Source organism: Astyanax mexicanus, chromosome 1 (genome assembly GCF_023375975.1).
Source record: "Astyanax mexicanus isolate ESR-SI-001 chromosome 1, AstMex3_surface, whole genome shotgun sequence".
NCBI classification, from domain to species: Eukaryota; Metazoa; Chordata; class Actinopteri; order Characiformes; family Acestrorhamphidae; genus Astyanax; species Astyanax mexicanus.
The window spans coordinates 20,017,079-20,035,574 of record NC_064408.1 but is presented as its reverse complement, the minus strand read 5'-3'; positions in this window follow the sequence as shown (position 1 = coordinate 20,035,574).

Here is an 18,496-nt window from a genome sequence, read left to right as displayed (position 1 = left end):
AACCTGACATTAATACCACTTCAGTCCTTTGATCATTACATGATTCTCAGATACCCTGTCAGTTCAAGTAGACATACACCCCCCCAGGGGGCGGGGCCAATGCTCGATAGCTGTTTCTCTACAACCATACAAGCTATCAAGGTCATCCTTGCCAATTATCATCTATGGCCCATGCACTAATGGTACACCAAATGAAAATTTGATATGGACAATTTTGTGGTCACTATTAGCCAATCACATTCCAGCAAGCTTTTGACAGGCAGAATGTTTATCAGGTCAAAACTTATACACTATATATGGGTTATTTATATGCCCTTTTTATGCCTTGTGTTTTTTGAATTTAAGAACTGAAGTTGTTTCACCAAATGCGCACTAGAGTGCAGCAAGACACCACATAAAACCTGATGAACACTACAGCTCAATTTATCAATGCTTTTCAACTAGTTTACTCACACCACTCATCTAGCATTGTCATTATGGTCTTTATGGTCACGCTGGTTACCCAGCTTGGTTATCCAGTTTGGTGATGACGGTCAACCAGCAACAGGTTTTAAGCCTAACTGGCCTCCAGGGGCCTCTTTGCCTGTGACGCTCGAACCCCGTAAATCGCCGCTTGCGGCTATATTTAGGGGTTCGAGCACGTAGTGCTAGAAACCCTATTGTAATTGTTCCGATTATTATTCTTATTCTTTTTCTGCCATAGAAGTGATCGGGCAGAAGAAACCGTAAGGCCTACAGGGCTGAGACTTGGTCATATGGTAGTACTTCTCACCGCTACTCAGATTCAAAAAATGAGCCCGATCGGCCTCAAGGGGGCGCTATGGCGAAGGTCAACGCGTTTGGCCTCGTAACTCCCACGCCCTGATAGCTAGATCAAAAACTCTTGCATTATATGATTCCTTGGTTAATGGCAAATCAAAAAGGTCAATAGAACCACTAAGCTCCGCCCACTTAGATTTTTTGCTATTTAGCATAATATGCAAAACCTACTTTTGAGAACTTGTCCTAGGGTCATTGACCAATCCTGTCATATTTGGTGTCAAACAACTCAGCAGAGTCCCAACCTCAATAATTATCAAAAAAAATTTGAAATTTTTAAACAATATGGCCGCCATATGCAAATTAACCTTACCGTGGCACACCCAAATTTACTCTAACAGCTGTAACTTTTGAATGCTTAAACCTACACTAATGCCACTTTACAACTTTGATGCCAACATGATTCTGAGGTAGCCCGTCAATCTGTTTAGACATACGCCCCCAGGGGGCGGAGCCAAAGCTAAAAATCTGTTTCTCAGGAACCGTACAAGCTATGAAGCTCTCCTTTGGCATGTATCATCTATGGCCTATGTCCTAATGTTTTACAGAAGGAAAATTTGATATGCAAATTTTTGCGATCGTTATTAGCCAATCAGATTCCAGCAAGCTTTTGACAGGCTAAACAATGACCAATCAGGACGATACTTATACCCTACATGTAGCTCAGGGCCTTCTATCATCCATTAAAATATGGCGTTGATTGGCCTCAAGGGGGCGCTATAGCAGAAAATCAGTTATATCTAAAGGTACAAGTGGCCTAGGCTTGTTATTCTTTTTTAGTTGTATACTTTGCTGTAGCCTTTACAACTTTGTAATTACATGTGTTTACCAAAAATGCAAAGATTTTCATCAGTGGCCAAAAGAGTAAAAATTGCTCTTTTCGAACTTGTCTTTAAGTCCTTAATCAATCAAAACAAATTTGGTCTTGATGCAATCTTGACACCATTTAGGTAAATAATTATCAAAAAAATCTTGACATTTTAACTATTTGAGGCCCATAAACCTTGATCAAACATGTACGTGAAAGCCTTTTCAGAGTTATTTGGCCAAAACTCTGTCAAAGTTTAAAACATGCCAAAACTGTTGAAGCTACTAATTAACAATGACATTTGAAGTACATGTGCCAAGTATGAGCCAAATAAGTCTTCAGTAGGCTCTACAGTGAAAAAATAACTATTTTCAATTTATTCTATTTATCGCTATTTTCCAACCTAAATGGACAGAAGACAGGAACCTTTCACCCTATCAACACACAAATATATACATTTATATATATATATATATATATAGACTGATATTGTGATCTTGATTGCAAATTTTCAGCCAAATCGGACATGTTTTGCCTCTACAACGGCTGGAAAACTACAGCGATTTTGTAGGCCTCAAGCCTGTATTATCACTTTTTTCAAACCTAAATGGACAGAAGTCAGGAACCTTTGACCCTATCAACACACAAATTTACACACATATATATGCAGACCACTTGATCATGAGTACCAATTTGGAGCCCAATCGGACTTTTCTTCTCTTTTTAATAAATAGAAACACACTAATAGGGAATGTTCTGTCTTACTTATAGAGTGATAAATTCTCAGCAGGTTATATGTGGTCTCTTGCTGCGCTCTGGTGGTCATTTGGTGAAACAACTACAGGTGAATTATTCTAAATAAAGCTCTGCTGAACTTATTTAATCTTGCTTGTCTTGCTTAATTGAACATCTTTATCCTTCTTGGTCATGCTGCTCAGCCACCTGGGTCATTCTTGTTTATGCTCCACCCAATTAATTTTTTTTAATTTGCATAATATGCTAAATCTACTTTTGAGATCTTGTCTTTGCCTCCTTGACCAATCATGACATGTTTGGTGTCAAACAGTTCAGCGGAGCTTACTCCTCAATAATTATTTTAAAAATCTTTACATTTGTAAACAATATGGCCACCATATGCAAATAAGTTTTACCATGGTGCAGTTAAATGTCTTTAACACTTATAACTTTTGAATTCTTAACCTGACACTAATACCACTTCAGTCCTTTGATCATTACATGACTCTCAGATACCCTGTCAGTTTAAGTAGACATACACCCCCAGGGGGTGGAGCCTATGCTCGATAGCTGTTTCTCTAGAACCATACAAGCTATCAAGGTCATCCTTGGCAATTATCATCTACGGCCCATGCACTAATGGTACACCAAATGAAAATTTGATACGGACACTTTTGTGGTCACTATAAGCCAATCGCATTCCAGTAAGCTTTTGACAGGATGAATGTTAATCAGGTCAAAACTTATACAATATAATTGATATGATTGGTTATTGATATGTGCCCTTTTATGCCTCACTGCTTGGCTCTCAGCAGGATCAATGTTGTTTGTGTTTTTCAATATAAGAACTGAAGTTGTTTCACCAAATGTCCACTAGAGTGCAGCAAGAGACCACATTAAACCTGATGAACACTACAGCTCAATTTATCAATGCTTTTCAACTAGTTTACTCACACCACTCATCTGGCATTGTCATTACTGTCTTTGTGGTCAGGCTGGTCACCTAGCTTGGTTATGCTGCTCATCCAGCTAGGTCATTCTGTTCATTCACATTGGTCATTATGGTCCTGCTGGTCTTTCAGCTTTGTATTCATAGCAATGTTGGTCATCCAGCTTGGTCATACTGGCCAACCACCTTTGCCATGCTGGTCATCCAGTTTGGTCATTATGGTCTTCCAGCTTGGTCAATATGGTCAACAAGTTTGTCATCCAGATTAGTCATGCTGGTAATCTAGCTTGGTCTTCACGGTCATGCTGGTCATCCTCATCCAGTTTGGCGATGCCGGTCAACCGGCAACATGTTTTAAGCCTAACTGGCCTCCAGGGGTCTCTTTGCCTGTAACGCTCGAACCCCGTAAATCGCCGCTTGCGGCTATATTTATTATTATTCTTATTCTTTTTCTGCCATAGAAGTGATCGGGCAGAAGAAACCGTAAGGCCTACAGGGCTGAGACTTGGTCATATGGTAGTACTTCTCACCGCTACTCAGATTCAAAAGATGAGCCAAATCGGCCTCAAGGGGGCGCTATGGCGAAGGTCAACGCGTTAGGCCTCGTAACTGCCACGCCCTGATAGCTAGAGCAAAAATTCTTGCATTATATGATTCCTTGGTTAATGGCAAATCAAAAAGGTCAATAGAACCACTAAGCTCCGCCCACTTAGATTTTTTGCTATTTAGCATAATATGCAAAACCTTCTTTTGAGAACTTGTCCTAGGGTCATTGACCAATCCTGTCATATTTGGTGTCAAACAACTCAGCAGAGTCCCAACCTCAATAATTATCAAAAAAATTGTGAAATTTGTAAACAATATGGCCGCCATATGCAAATTAATCTTACCGTGGCACACCCAAATTTACTCTAACAGCTGTAACTTTTGAATGCTTAAACCTACACTAATGCCACTTTAGACCTATGATGCCAACATGATTCTGAGGTAGCCCCTCAATCTGTGTAGACATACGCCCCCAGGGGGCGGAGCCAAAGCTAAAAATCTGTTTCTCAGGAACCGTACAAGCTATGAAGCTCTCCTTTGGCATGTATCATCTATGGCCTATGTCCTAATGTTTTCCAGAAGGAAAATTTGATATGCAAATTTTTGCGATCGTTATTAGCCAATCAGTTTCCAGCAAGCTTTTGACATGCTAAACAGTGACCAATCAGGACGATACTTATACCCTACATGTATCTCAGGGCCTTCTATCATCCATTAAAATATGGCGTTGATTGGCCTCAAGGGGGCGCTATAGCAGAAAATCAGTTATATCTAAAGGTACAAGTGGCCTAGGCTTGTTATTCTTTTTTAGTTGTATACTTTGCTGTAGCCTTTACAACTTTGTAATTACATGTATTTACCAAAAATGGAAAGATTTTCATCAGTGGCCAAAAGAGTAAAAATTACTCTTTTCGAACTTGTCTTTAAGTCCTTAATCAATCAAAATAACTTTGGTCTTGATGCAATCTTGAGACTCTGTAGGTAAATAATTATCAAAAAAATCTTGACATTTTAACTATTTGAGGCCCATAAACCTTGATCAAACATGTACGTGAAAGCCTTTTCAGAGTTATTTGGCCAAAACTCTGTCAAAGTTTAAAACATGCCAAAACTGTTGAAGCTACTAATTAACAATGACATTTGAAGCACATTTGCCAAGTATGAGCCAAATAAGTCTTCAGTAGGCTCTACAGTGAAAAAATAACTATTTTCAATTTATTCTATTTATCGCTATTTTCCAACCTAAATGGACAGAAGACAGGAACCTTTCACCCTATCAACACACAAATTTATACACATATATAGACTGATAATCTGATCTTGATTGCAAATTTTCAGCCAAATCGGACATGTTTTCCCTCTACAACGGCTGGAAAACTACAGCGATTTTGTAGGCCTCAAGCCTGTATTATCGCTTTTTTCAAACCTAAATGGACATAAGTCAGGAACCTTTGACCCTATCGACACAGAAATTGACATACATATATAGACTGATATTGTGATCTTGATTGCAAATTTTGAGCCAAATCAGATATTTTTTGCCTCTAATATGGCCAAAGAGCAACAGCCATTTTGTAGGCCATAAGCCTGTATTATCGCTTTTTTCAAACCTAAATGGACAGAAGTCAGGAACCTTTGACCCTATCAACACACAAATTTACATACATGTATATACAGACCACTTGATCATGAGTACCAATTTGGAGCCCAATCGGACTTTTCTTCTCTTTTTAATAAATAGAAACACACTGGTAGGGAATGTTCTGTCTTACTTATAGAGTGATAGATTTCCAGCAGGTTATATGTGGTCTCTTGCTGCGCTCTGGTGGTCATTTGGTGAAACAGCTACATTTGAATTATTCTAAATTAAAGCTCTGCTGAACTTATTTAATCATTTTTGTCTTGCTTAATTGAACATATTTATCCTTCTTGGTCATGCTAGTCAGCCACCTGGGTCATTCTTATTTATGCTCCACCCACTTAATTTTTTTTTAATTTGCATAATATGCAAAACCTACTTTTGAGATCTTGTCTTTGCCTCCTTGACCAATCATGACATGTTTGGTGTCAAACAGTTCAGCAGAGCTTACTCCTCAATAATTATAAAAAAAAATCTTTACATTTATAAACAATATGGCCGCCATATGCAAATTAGTTTAACCATGGTGCAGTAAAATGTCTTTAACACTTATAACTTTTGAATGCTTAACCTGACACTAATACCACTTCAGTCCTTTGATCATTACATGATTCTCAGATACCCTGTGAGTTTAAGTAGACATACACCCCCCCAGGGGGCGGGGCCAATGCTCGATAGCTGTTTCTCTACAACCATACAAGCTATCAAGGTCATCCTTGCCAATTATCATCTATGGCCCATGCACTAATGGTACACCAAATGAAAATTTGATATGGACACTTTTGTGGTCACTATTAGCCAATCACATTCCAGCAAGCTTTTGACAGGCAGAATGTTTATCAGGTCAAAACTTATACACTATATATGGGTTATTTATATGCCCTTTTTATGCCTTGTGTTTTTTGAATTTAAGAACTGAAGTTGTTTCACCAAATGCCCATTAGAGTGCAGCAAGACACCACATAAAACCTGATGAACACTACAGCTCAATTTATCAATGCTTTTCAACTAGTTTACTCACACCACTCATCTAGCATTGTCATTTTGGTCTTTATGGTCACGCTGGTTACCCAGCTTGGTTATCCAGTTTGGTGATGCCGGTCAACCAGCAACAGGTTTTAAGCCTAACTGGCCTCCAGGGGCCTCTTTGACTGTGACGCTCGAACCCCGTAAATCGCCGCTTGCGGCTATATTTATTATTCTTATTCTTTTTCTGCCATAGAAGTGATTGGGCAGAAGAAACCGTAAGGCCTACAGGGCTGAGACTTGGTCATATGGTAGTACTTCTCACCGCTACTCAGATTCAAAAGATGAGCCCGATCGGCCTCAAGGGGGCGCTATGGCGAAGATCAACGCGTTTGGCCCCGTAACTCCTACGCCCTGATAGCTAGAGCAAAAATTCTTGCATTATATGATTCCTTGGTTAATGGCAAATCAAAAAGGTCAATAGAACCACTAAGCTCCGCCCACTTAGATTTTTTGCTATTTAGCATAATATGCAAAACCTACTTTTGAGAACTTGTCCTAAACTCATTGACCAATCCTGACATGTTTGGTGTCAAACAACTCAGCAGAGTCCCAACCTCAATAATTATTAAAAAAATCTTGAAATTTGCAAAAAATATGGCCGCCATGTGCAAATTAATCTTACCGTGGCACACCCAAATTTACTTTAACAGCTGTAACTTTTGAATGCTTAAACCGACACTAATGCCACTTTAGACCTATGATGCCAACATGATTCTGAGGTAGAATTTCAATCTGTGTAGACATACGCCCCCAGGGGGCGGAGCCAAAGCTAAATATCTGTTTCTCAGGAAGCGTACAAGCTATGAAGCTCTCCTTTGGCATGTATCATCTATGGCCTATGTCCTAATATTTTACCGAAGGAAAATTTGATATGTAAATTTTTGCGATCGTTATTAGCCAATCAGATTCCAGCAAGCTTTTGACAGGCTAAACAATGACCAATCAGGACGATACTTATACCCTACATGTATCTCAGGGCCTTCTATCATCCATTAAAATATGGCGTTGATTGGCCTCAAGGGGGCGCTATAGCAGAAAATCAGTTATATCTAAAGGTACAAGTAGCCTAGGCTTGTTATTCTTTTTTAGTTGTATACTTTGCTGTAGCCTTTACAACTTTGTAATTACATATGTTTACCAAAAATGCAAAGATTTTCATCAGTGGCCAAAAGAGTAAAAATTGCACTTTTCGAACTTGTCTTTAAGTCGTTAATCAATCAAAACAAATTTGGTCTTGATGCAATCTTGAGACCCTGTAGGTAAATAATTATCAAAAAAATCTTGACATTTTAACTATTTGAGGCCCATAAACCTTGATCAAACATGTACGTGAAAGCCTTTTCAGAGTTATTTGGCCAAAACTCTGTCAAAGTTTAAAACATGCCAAAACTGTTGAAGCTACTAATTAACAATGACATTTGAAGTACATGTGCCAAGTATGAGCCAAATAAGTCTTCAGTAGGCTCTACAGTGAAAAAATAACTATTTTCAATTTATTCTATTTATCGCTATTTTCCAACCTAAATGGACAGAAGACAGGAACCTTTCACCCTATCAACACACAAATTCATACACATATATAGACTGATAATCTGATCTTGATTGCAAATTTTCAGACAAATCGGACATGTTTTGCCTCTACAACGGCTGGAAAACTACAGCGATTTTGTAGGCCTCAAGCCTGTATTATCGCTTTTTTCAAATCTAAATGGACAGAAGTCAGGAACCTTTGACCCTATCGACACAGAAATTGACATGCATATATAGACTGATATTGTGATCCTGATTGTAAATTTTGAGCCAAATCAGATATTTTTTGCCTCTAATATGGCCAAAGAGCAACAGCCATTTTGTAGGCCATAAGCCTGTATTATCACTTTTTTCAAACCTAAATGGTCAGAAGTCAGGAACCTTTCACCCTATCAACACACAAATTTACATACATGTATATACAGACCACTTGATCATGAGTACCAATTTGGAGCCCAATCTGACTTTTTTTCTCTTTTTAATAAATAGAAACACACTGATAGGGAATGTTCTGTCTTTCTGATAGAGTGATAGATTTCCAGCAGGTTATATGTGGTCTCTTGCTGCGCTCTGGTGGTCATTTGGTGAAACAGCTACAGGTGAATTATTCTAAATTAAAGCTCTGCTGAACTTATTCAATCTTGCTTGTCTTGCTTAATTGAACATATTTATCCTTCTTGTTCATGCTGGTCAGCCGCCTGGGTCATTCTTGTTTATGCTCCACCCACTTAATTTTTTTTTTAATTTGCATAATATGCAAAACCTACTTTTGAGATCTTGTCCTTGGATCCTTGACCAATCATGACATGTTTGGTGTCAAACAGTTCAGCAGAGCTTACTCCTCAATAATTATTTAAAAAATCTTTACATTTATAAACAATATGGCCGCCATATGCAAATGAGTTCTACCATGGTGCAGTAAAATGTCTTTAACACTTATAACTTTTGAATGCTTAACCTGAAACTAATACCACTTATGTCCTTTGATCATTACATGATTCTCAGATACCCTGTCAGTTTAAGTAGACATACACCCCCCCAGGGGGCGGGGCCAGTGCTCGATAGCTGTTTCTCTAGAACCATACAAGCTATCAAGGTCATCCTAGCCAATTATCATCTATGGCCCATGCACTAATGGTACACCAAATGAAAATTTGATATGGACACTTTTGTGGTCACTACAAGCCAATCGCATTCCAGTAAGCTTTTGACAGGCTAAATGTTAATCAGGTCAAAACTTATACACTATTATTGATATTATTGGTTATTGATATGTGCCCTTTTATGCCTCACTGCTAGGCTCTCCGAATGCCCACTAGAGTGCAGCAAGAGACCACATAAAACCTGCTGAACACTACAGCACAATTTATCAATGCATTTCAAATAGTTTACTCACACCACTCATCTAGCATTGTCATTATGGTCTTTATGGTCACGCTGTTCACCTAGCTTGGTTATGCTGCCCATCCAGCTAGGTAATTCTGGTCATTCACATTGGTCATTATGGTCCTGCTGGTCATTCAGCTTTGTCATTATAGCAATGCTGGTCATCCAGCTTGGTCATACTGGCCAAACACCTTTGCCATGCTGGTCATCCAGTTTGGTGATGCCGGTCAACCAGCAACATGTTTTAAGCCTAACTGGCCTCCAGGGGCCTCTTTGACTGTAACGCTCGAACCCCGTAAATCGCCGCTTGCGGCTATATTTATTAGGGGTTCGAGCACGTAGTGCTAGAAACCCTATTGTAATTGTTCTGATTATTATTATTATTATTATTATTATTATTAGGGGTTCGAGCACGTAGTGCTAGAAACCCTATTGTAATTGTTCTGATTATTATTATTATTAGGGGTTCGAGCACGTAGTGCTAGAAACCCTATTGTAATTGTTCTGATTATTATTATTAGGGGTTCGAGCACGTAGTGCTAGAAACCCTATTGTAATTGTTCTGATTATTATTATTATTATTCTTATTCTTTTTCTGCCATAGAAGTGATTGGGCAGAAGAAACCGTAAGGCCTACAGGGCTGAGACTTGGTCATATGGTAGTACTTCTCACCGCTACTCAGATTCAAAAGATGAGCCCGATCGGCCTCAAGGGGGCGCTATGGCGAAGGTCAACGCGTTTGGCCTCGTAACTCCCACGCCCTGATAGCTAGAGCAAAAATTCTTGCATTATATGATTCCTTGGTTAATGGCAAATCAAAAAGGTCAATAGAACCACTAAGCTCCGCCCACTTAGATTTTTTGCTATTTAGCATAATATGCAAAACCTACTTTTGAGAACTTGTCCTAGGGTCATTGACCAATCCTGCCATATTTGGTGTCAAACAACTCAGCAGAGTCCCAACCTTAATAATTATCGAAAAAATTGTGAAATTTGTAAACAATATGGCCGCCATATGCAAATTAATCTTACCTTAGCACACCCAAATTTACTCTAACAGCTGTAACTTTTGAATGCTTAAACCTACACTAATGCCACTTTAGAGCTTTGATGCCAACATGATTCTGAGGTAGAGTGTCAATCTGTGTAGACATACGCCTCCAGGGGGCGGAGCCAAAGCTAAAAATCTGTTTCTCAGGAACCGTACAAGCTACGAAGCTCTCCTTTGGCATGTATCATCTATGGCCTATGTTCTAATGTTTCACAGAAGGAAAATTTGATATGCAAATTTTTGCGATCGCTATTAGCCAATCAGCTTCCAGCAAGCTTTTGACAGGCTAAACAATCACCAATCAGGACGATACTTATACCCTACATGTATATGAGGGCCTTCTATCATCCATTAAAATATGGCGTTGATTGGCCTCAAGGGGGCGCTATAGCAGAAAATCAGTTATATCTAAAGGTACAAGTGGCCTAGGCTTGTTATTCTTTTTGAATTGTATACTTTGCTGTAGCCTTTACAACTTTGTAATTACATGTATTTACCAAAAATGCAAAGATTTTCATCAGTGGCCAAAAGAGTAAAAATTGCTCTTTTCGAACTTGTCTTTAAGTCCTTAATCAATCAAAACAAATTTGGTCTTGATGCAATCTTGAGACCCTGTAGGTAAATAATTATCAAAAAAATCTTGACATTTTAACTATTTGAGGCCCATAAACCTTGATCAAACATGTACGTGAAAGCCTTTTCAGAGTTATTTGGCCAAAACTCTGTCAAAGTTTAAAACATGCCAAAACTGTTGAAGCTACTAATTAACAATGACATTTGAAGCACATGTGCCAAGTATGAGCCAAATAAGTCTTCAGTAGGCTCTACAGTGAAAAAATAACTATTTTCAGTTTATTCTATTTATCGCTATTTTCCAACCTAAATGGACAGAAGACAGGAACCTTTCACCCTATCAACACACAAATTTATACACATATATAGACTGATAATCTGATCTTGATTGCAAATTTTCAGCCAAATCGGACATGTTTTCCCTCTACAACGGCTGGAAAACTACAGCAATTTTGTAGGCCTCAAGCCTGTATTATCGCTTTTTTCAAATCTAAATAGACAGAAGTCAGGAACCTTTGACCCTATTGACACAGAAATTTACATACATATATAGACTGATATTGTGATCTTGATTGCAAATTTTGAGCCAAATCAGATATTTTTTGCCTCTAATATGGCCAAAGAGCAACAGCCATTTTGTAGGCCATAAGCCTGTATTATCGCTATTTTCAAACCTAAATGGACAGAAGTCAGGAACCTTTGACCCTATCAACACACAAATTTACACACATATATATGCAGACCACTTGATCATGAGTACCAATTTGGAGCCCAATCGGACTTTTCTTCTCTTTTTAATAAATAGAAACACACTGATAGGGAATGTTCTGTCTTACTTATAGAGTGATAGATTTCCAGCAGGTTATATGTGGTCTCTTGCTGCGCTCTGGTGGTCATTTGGTGAAACAGCTACAGGTGAATTATTCTAAATTAAAGCTCTGCTGAACTTATTCAATCTTGCTTGTCTTGCTTAATTGAACATATTTATCCTTCTTGTTCATGCTAGTCAGCCGCCTGGGTCATTCTTGTTTATGCTCCACCCACTTAATTTTTTTTTAAATTTGCATAATATGCAAAACCTACTTTTGAGATCTTGTCTTTGCCTCCTTGACCAATCATGACATGTTTGGTGTCAAACAGTTCAGCAGAGCTTACTCCTCAATAATTATTAAAAAAAATCTTTACATTTATAAACAATATGGCCGCCATATGCAAATTAGTTTTACCATGGTGCAGTAAAATGTCTTTAACACTTATAACTTTTGAATGCTTAACCTGACACTAATACCACTTCAGTCCTTTGATCATTACATGATTCTCAGATACCCTGTGAGTTTAAGTAGACATACACCCCCAGGGGGCAGAGCCAATGCTCGATAGCTGTTTCTCTACAACCATACAAGCTATCAAGGTCATCCTTGCCAATTATCATCTATGGCCCATGCACTAATGGTACACCAAATGAAAATTTGATATGGACACTTTTGTGGTCACTATTAGCCAATCACATTCCAGCAAGCTGTTGACAGGCAGAATGTTTATCAGGTCAAAACTTATACACTATATATGGGTTATTTATAAGCCCTTTTTATGCCTTGTGTTTTTTTAATTTAAGAACTGAAGTTGTTTCACCAAATGCCCACTAGAGTGCAGCAAGACACCACATAAAACCTGATGAACACTACAGCTCAATTTATCAATGCTTTTCAACTAGTTTACTCACACCACTCATCTAGCATTGTCATTATGGTCTTTATGGTCACGCTGGTTACCCAGCTTGGTTATCCAGTTTGGTGATGACGGTCAACCAGCAACAGGTTTTAAGCCTAACTGGCCTCCAGGGGCCTCTTTGCCTGTGACGCTCGAACCCCGTAAATCGCCGCTTGCGGCTATATTTATTATTATAGTTCTTATTCTTTTTCTGCCATAGAAGTGATTGGGCAGAAGAAACCGTAAGGCCTACAGGGCTGAGACTTGGTCATATGGTAGTACTTCTCACCGCTACTCAGATTCAAAACATGAGCCCGATCGGCCTCAAGGGGGCGCTATGGCGAAGGTCAACGCGTTTGGCCTCGTAACTCCCACGCCCTGATAGCTAAAGCAAAAATTCTTGCATTATATGATTCCTTGGTTAATGGCAAATCAAAAAGGTCAATAGAACCACTAAGCTCCGCCCACTTAGATTTTTTGCTATTTAGCATAATATGCAAAACCTACTTTTGAGAACTTGTCCTAGGGTCATTGACCAATCCTGTCATATTTGGTGTCAAACAACTCAGCAGAGTCCCATCCTCAATAATTATCGAAAAAATTGAGAAATTTTTAAACAATATGGCCGCCATATGCAAATTAATCTTATCGTGGCACACCCAAATTTACTCTAACAGCTGTAACTTTTGAATGCTTAAACCTACACTAATGCCACTTTACAACTTTGATGCCAACATGATTCTGAGGTAGCATTTCAATCTGTGTAGACATACGCCCCCAGGGGGCGGAGCCAAAGCTAAAAATCTGTTTCTCAGGAACTGTACAAGCTATGAAGCTCTCCTTTGGCATGTGTCATCTATGGCCTATGTCCTAATGTTTTACAGAAGGAAAATTTGATATGCAAATTTTTGCGATCGTTATTAGCCAATCAGATTCCAGCAAGCTTTTGACAGGCTAAACAATGACCAATCAGGAAGATACTTATACCCTACATGTATCTCAGGGCCTTCTATCATCCATTAAAATATGGCGTTGATTGGCCTCAAGAGGGCGCTATAGCAGAAAATCAGTTATATCTAAAGGTACAAGTGGCCTTGGCTTGTTATTCTTTTTTAGTTGTATACTTTGCTGTAGCCTTTACAACTTTGTAATTACATATGTTTACCAAAAATGCAAAAATTTTCATTAGTGGCCAAAAGAGTAAAAATTGCTCTTTTCGAACTTGTCTTTAAGTCCTCAATCAATCAAAACAAATTTGGTCTTGATGCAATCTTGAGACCCTGTAGGTAAATAATTATCAAAAAAATCTTGACATTTTAACTATTTGAGGCCTATAAACCTTGATCAAACTTGTACGTGAAAGCCTTTTCAGAGTTATTTGGCCAAAACTCTGTCAAAGTTTAAAACATGCCAAAACTGTTGAAGCTACTAATTAACAATGACATTTGAAGCACATGTGCCAAGTATGAGCCAAATAAGTCTTCAGTAGGCTCTACAGTGAAAAAATAACTATTTTCAATTTATTCTATTTATCGCTATTTTCCAACCTAAATGGACAGAAGGCAGGAACCTTTCACCCTATCAACACACAAATTTATACACATATAAAGACTGATAATCTGATCTTGATTGCAAATTTTCAGCCAAATCGGACATGTTTTGCCTCTACAACGGCTGGAAAACTACAGCGATTTTGTAGGCCTCAAGCCTGTATTATCGCTTTTTTCAAATCTAAATGGACAGAAGTCAGGAACCTTTGACCCTATTGACACAGAAATTGACATACATATATAGACTGATATTGTGATCTTGATTGCAAATTTTGAGCCAAATCAGATATTTTTTGCCTCTAATATGGCCAAAGAGCAACAGCCATTTTGTAGGCCATAAGCCTGTATTATCGCTTTTTTCAAGCCTAAATGAACAGAAGTCAGGAACCTTTGACCCTATCAACACACAAATTTACACACATATATATACAGACCACTTGATCATGAGTACCAATTTGGAGCCCAATCGGACTTTTCCTCTCTTTGTAATAAATAGAAACACACTGATAGGAAATGTTCTGTCTTACTTATAGAGTGATAGATTTCCAGCAGGTTATATGTGGTCTCTTGCTGCGCTCTGGTGGTCATTTGGTGAAACAGCTACAGGTGAATTATTCTAAATTAAAGCTCTGCTGAACTTCTTGCTTAATTGAAGATCTTTATCCTTCTTGGTCATGCTACTCAGCCACCTGGGTCATTCTTGTTTATGTTCCACCCACTTAATTTTTTTTTTATTTGCATAATATGCAAAACTTACTTTTGAGATCTTGTCCTTGGCTCCTTGACCAATCATGACATGTTTGGTATCAAACAGTTCAGCAGAGCTTACTCCTCAATAATTATTTAAAAAATCTTTACATTTATAAACAATATGGCCGCCATATGCAAATGAGTTCTACCATGGTGCAGTAAAATGTCTTTAACACTTATAACTTTTGAATGCTTAACCTGACACTAATACTACTTCAGTCCCTAGATCATTACATGATTCTCAGATACCCTGTCAGTTTAAGTAGACATACACCCCCCCCCCAGGGGGCAGAGCCAATGCTCGATAGCTGTTTCTCTAGAACCATACAAGCTATCAAGGTCGTCCTTGCCAATTATCATCTATGGCCCATGCACTAATGGTACACCAAATGAAAATTTGATATGGACACTTTTGTGGTCACTATTAGCCAATCACATTCCAGCAAGCTTTTGACAGGCTGAATGTCAATCAGGTCAAAACTTATGTACTATTATTGATATTATTGGTTATTAATATGTGCCCTTGTCATGCCTCACTGCTAGGCTCTCCGAATGCCCACTAGAGTGCAGCAAGAGACCACATAAAACCTGCTGAACACTACAGCTCAATTTATCAATGCATTTCAGCTAGTTTACTCACACCACTCATCTAGCATTGTCATTATGGTCTTTATGGTCACGCTGGTCACCTAGCTTGGTTATGTTGCCCATCCAGCTAGGTCATTCTGGTCATTCACATTGGTCATTATGGTCCTGCTGGTCATTCAGCTTTGTCATCATAGCAATGCTGGTCATCCAGCTTGGTCATACTGGCCAAACACCTTTGCCATGCTGGTCAGCCAGTTTGGTGATGCCAGTCAACCAGCAACATGTTTTAAGCCTAACTGGCCTCCAGGGGCCTCTTTGTCTGTAACGCTCGAACCCCGTAAATCGCCGCTTGCGGCTATATTTATTATTATTAGGGGTTCGAGCACGTAGTGCTAGAAACCCTATTGTAATTGTTCTGATTATTATTATTATTATTATAGTTCTTATTCTTTTTCTGCCATAGAAGTGATTGGGCAGAAGAAACCGTAAGGCCTACAGGGCTGAGACTTGGTCATATGGTAGTACTTCTCACCGCTACTCAGATTCAAAAGATGAGCCCGATCGGCCTCAAGGGGGCGCTATGGCGAAGGTCAACGCGTTTGGCCTCGTAACTCCTACGCCCTGATAGCTAGAGCAAAAATTCTTGCATTATATGATTCCTTGGTTAATGGCAAATCAAAAAGGTCAATAGAACCACTAAGCTCCGCCCACTTAGATTTTTTGCTATTTAGCATAATATGCAAAACCTACTTTTGAGAACTTGTCCTAGGGTCATTGACCAATCCTGTCATATTTGGTGTCAAACAACTCAGCAGAGTCCCATCCTCAATAATTATCGAAAAAATTGAGAAATTTTTAAACAATATGGCCGCCATATGCAAATTAATCTTACCGTGGCACACCCAAATTTACTCTAACAGCTGTAACTTTTGAATGCTTAAACCTACACTAATGCCACTTTACATCTTTGATGCCAACATGATTCTGAGGTAGCCCGTCAATCTGTGTAGACATACGCCCCCAGGGGGCGGAGCCAAAGCTAAAAATCTGTTTCTCAGGAACCGTACAAGCTATGAAGCTCTCCTTTGGCATGTATCATCTATGGCCTATGTCCTAATGTTTTACAGAAGGAAAAGTTGATATGCAAATTTTTGCGATCGTTATTAGCCAATCAGATTCCAGCAAGCTTTTGACAGGCTAAACAATGACCAATCAGGACAATACATATACCCTACATGTATCTCAGGGCCTTCTATCATCCATTAAAATATGGCGTTGATTGGCCTCAAGGGGGCGCTATAGCAGAAAATCAGTTATATCTAAAGGTACAAGTGGCCTAGGCTTGTTATTCTTTTTTAGTTGTATACGTTGCTGTAGCCTTTACAACTTTGTAATTACATATGTTTACCAAAAATGCAAAGATTTTCATCAGTGGCCAAAAGAGTAAAAATTCCTCTTTTCGAACTTGTCTTTAAGTCCTTAATCAATCAAAACAAATTTGGTCTTGGTGCAATCTTGAGACACTGTAGGTAAATAATTATCAAAAAAATCTTGACATTTTTACTATTCGAGGCCCATAAACCTTGATCAAACATGTACGTGAAAGCCTTTTCAGAGTTATTTGGCCAAAACTCTGTCAAAGTTTAAAACATGCCAAAACTGTTGAAGCTACTAATTAACCATGACATTTGAAGTACATGTGCCAAGTATGAGCCAAATAAGTCTTCAGTAGGCTCTACAGTGAAAAAATAACTATTTTCAATTTATTCTATTTATCGCTATTTTCCAACCTAAATGGACAGAAGACAGGAACCTTTCACCCTATCAACACACAAATTTATACACATATATAGACTGATAATCTGATCTTGATTGCAAATTTTCAGCCAAATCGGACATGTTTTGCCTCTACAACGGCTGGAAAACTACAGCGATTTTGTAGGCCTCAAGCCTGTATTATCGCTTTTTTCAAATCTAAATGGACAGAAGTCAGGAACCTTTGACCCTATTAACACAGAAATTGACATACATATATAGACTGATATTGTGATCCTGATTGCAAATTTTGAGCCAAATCAGATATTTTTTGCCTCTAATATGGCCAAAGAGCAACAGCCATTTTGTAGGCCATAAGCCTGTATTATCACTTTTTTCAAACCTAAATGGTCAGAAGTCAGGAACCTTTGACCCTATCAACACACAAATTTACATACATGTATATACAGACCACTTGATCATGTGTACCAATTTGGAGCCCAATCGGACTTTTCTTCTCTTTTTAATAAATAGAAACACACTGATAGGGAATGTTCTGTCTTTCTGATAGAGTGATAGATTTCCAGCAGGTTATATGTGGTCTCTTGCTGCGCTCTGGTGGTCATTTGGTGAAACAGCTACAGGTGAATTATTCTAAATTAAAGCTCTGCTGAACTTATTCAATCTTGCTTGTCTTGCTTAATTGAACATATTTATCCTTCTTGGTCATGTTGGTCAGCCGCCTGGGTCATTCTTGTTTATGCTCCACCCACTTAATTTTTTTTTAAATTTGCATAATATGCAAAACCTACTTTTGAGATCTTGTCCTTGGATCCTTGACCAATCATGACATGTTTGGTGTCAACCAGTTCAGCAGAGCTTACTCCTCAATAATTATTAAAAAAATCTTTACATTTATAAACAATATGGCCGCCATATGCAAATGAGTTCTACCATGGTGCAGTAAAATGTCTTTAACACATAACTTTTGAATGCTTAACCTGACACTAATACCACTTCAGTCCTTTGATCATTACATGATTCTCAGATACCCTGTCAGTTTAAGTAGACATACAC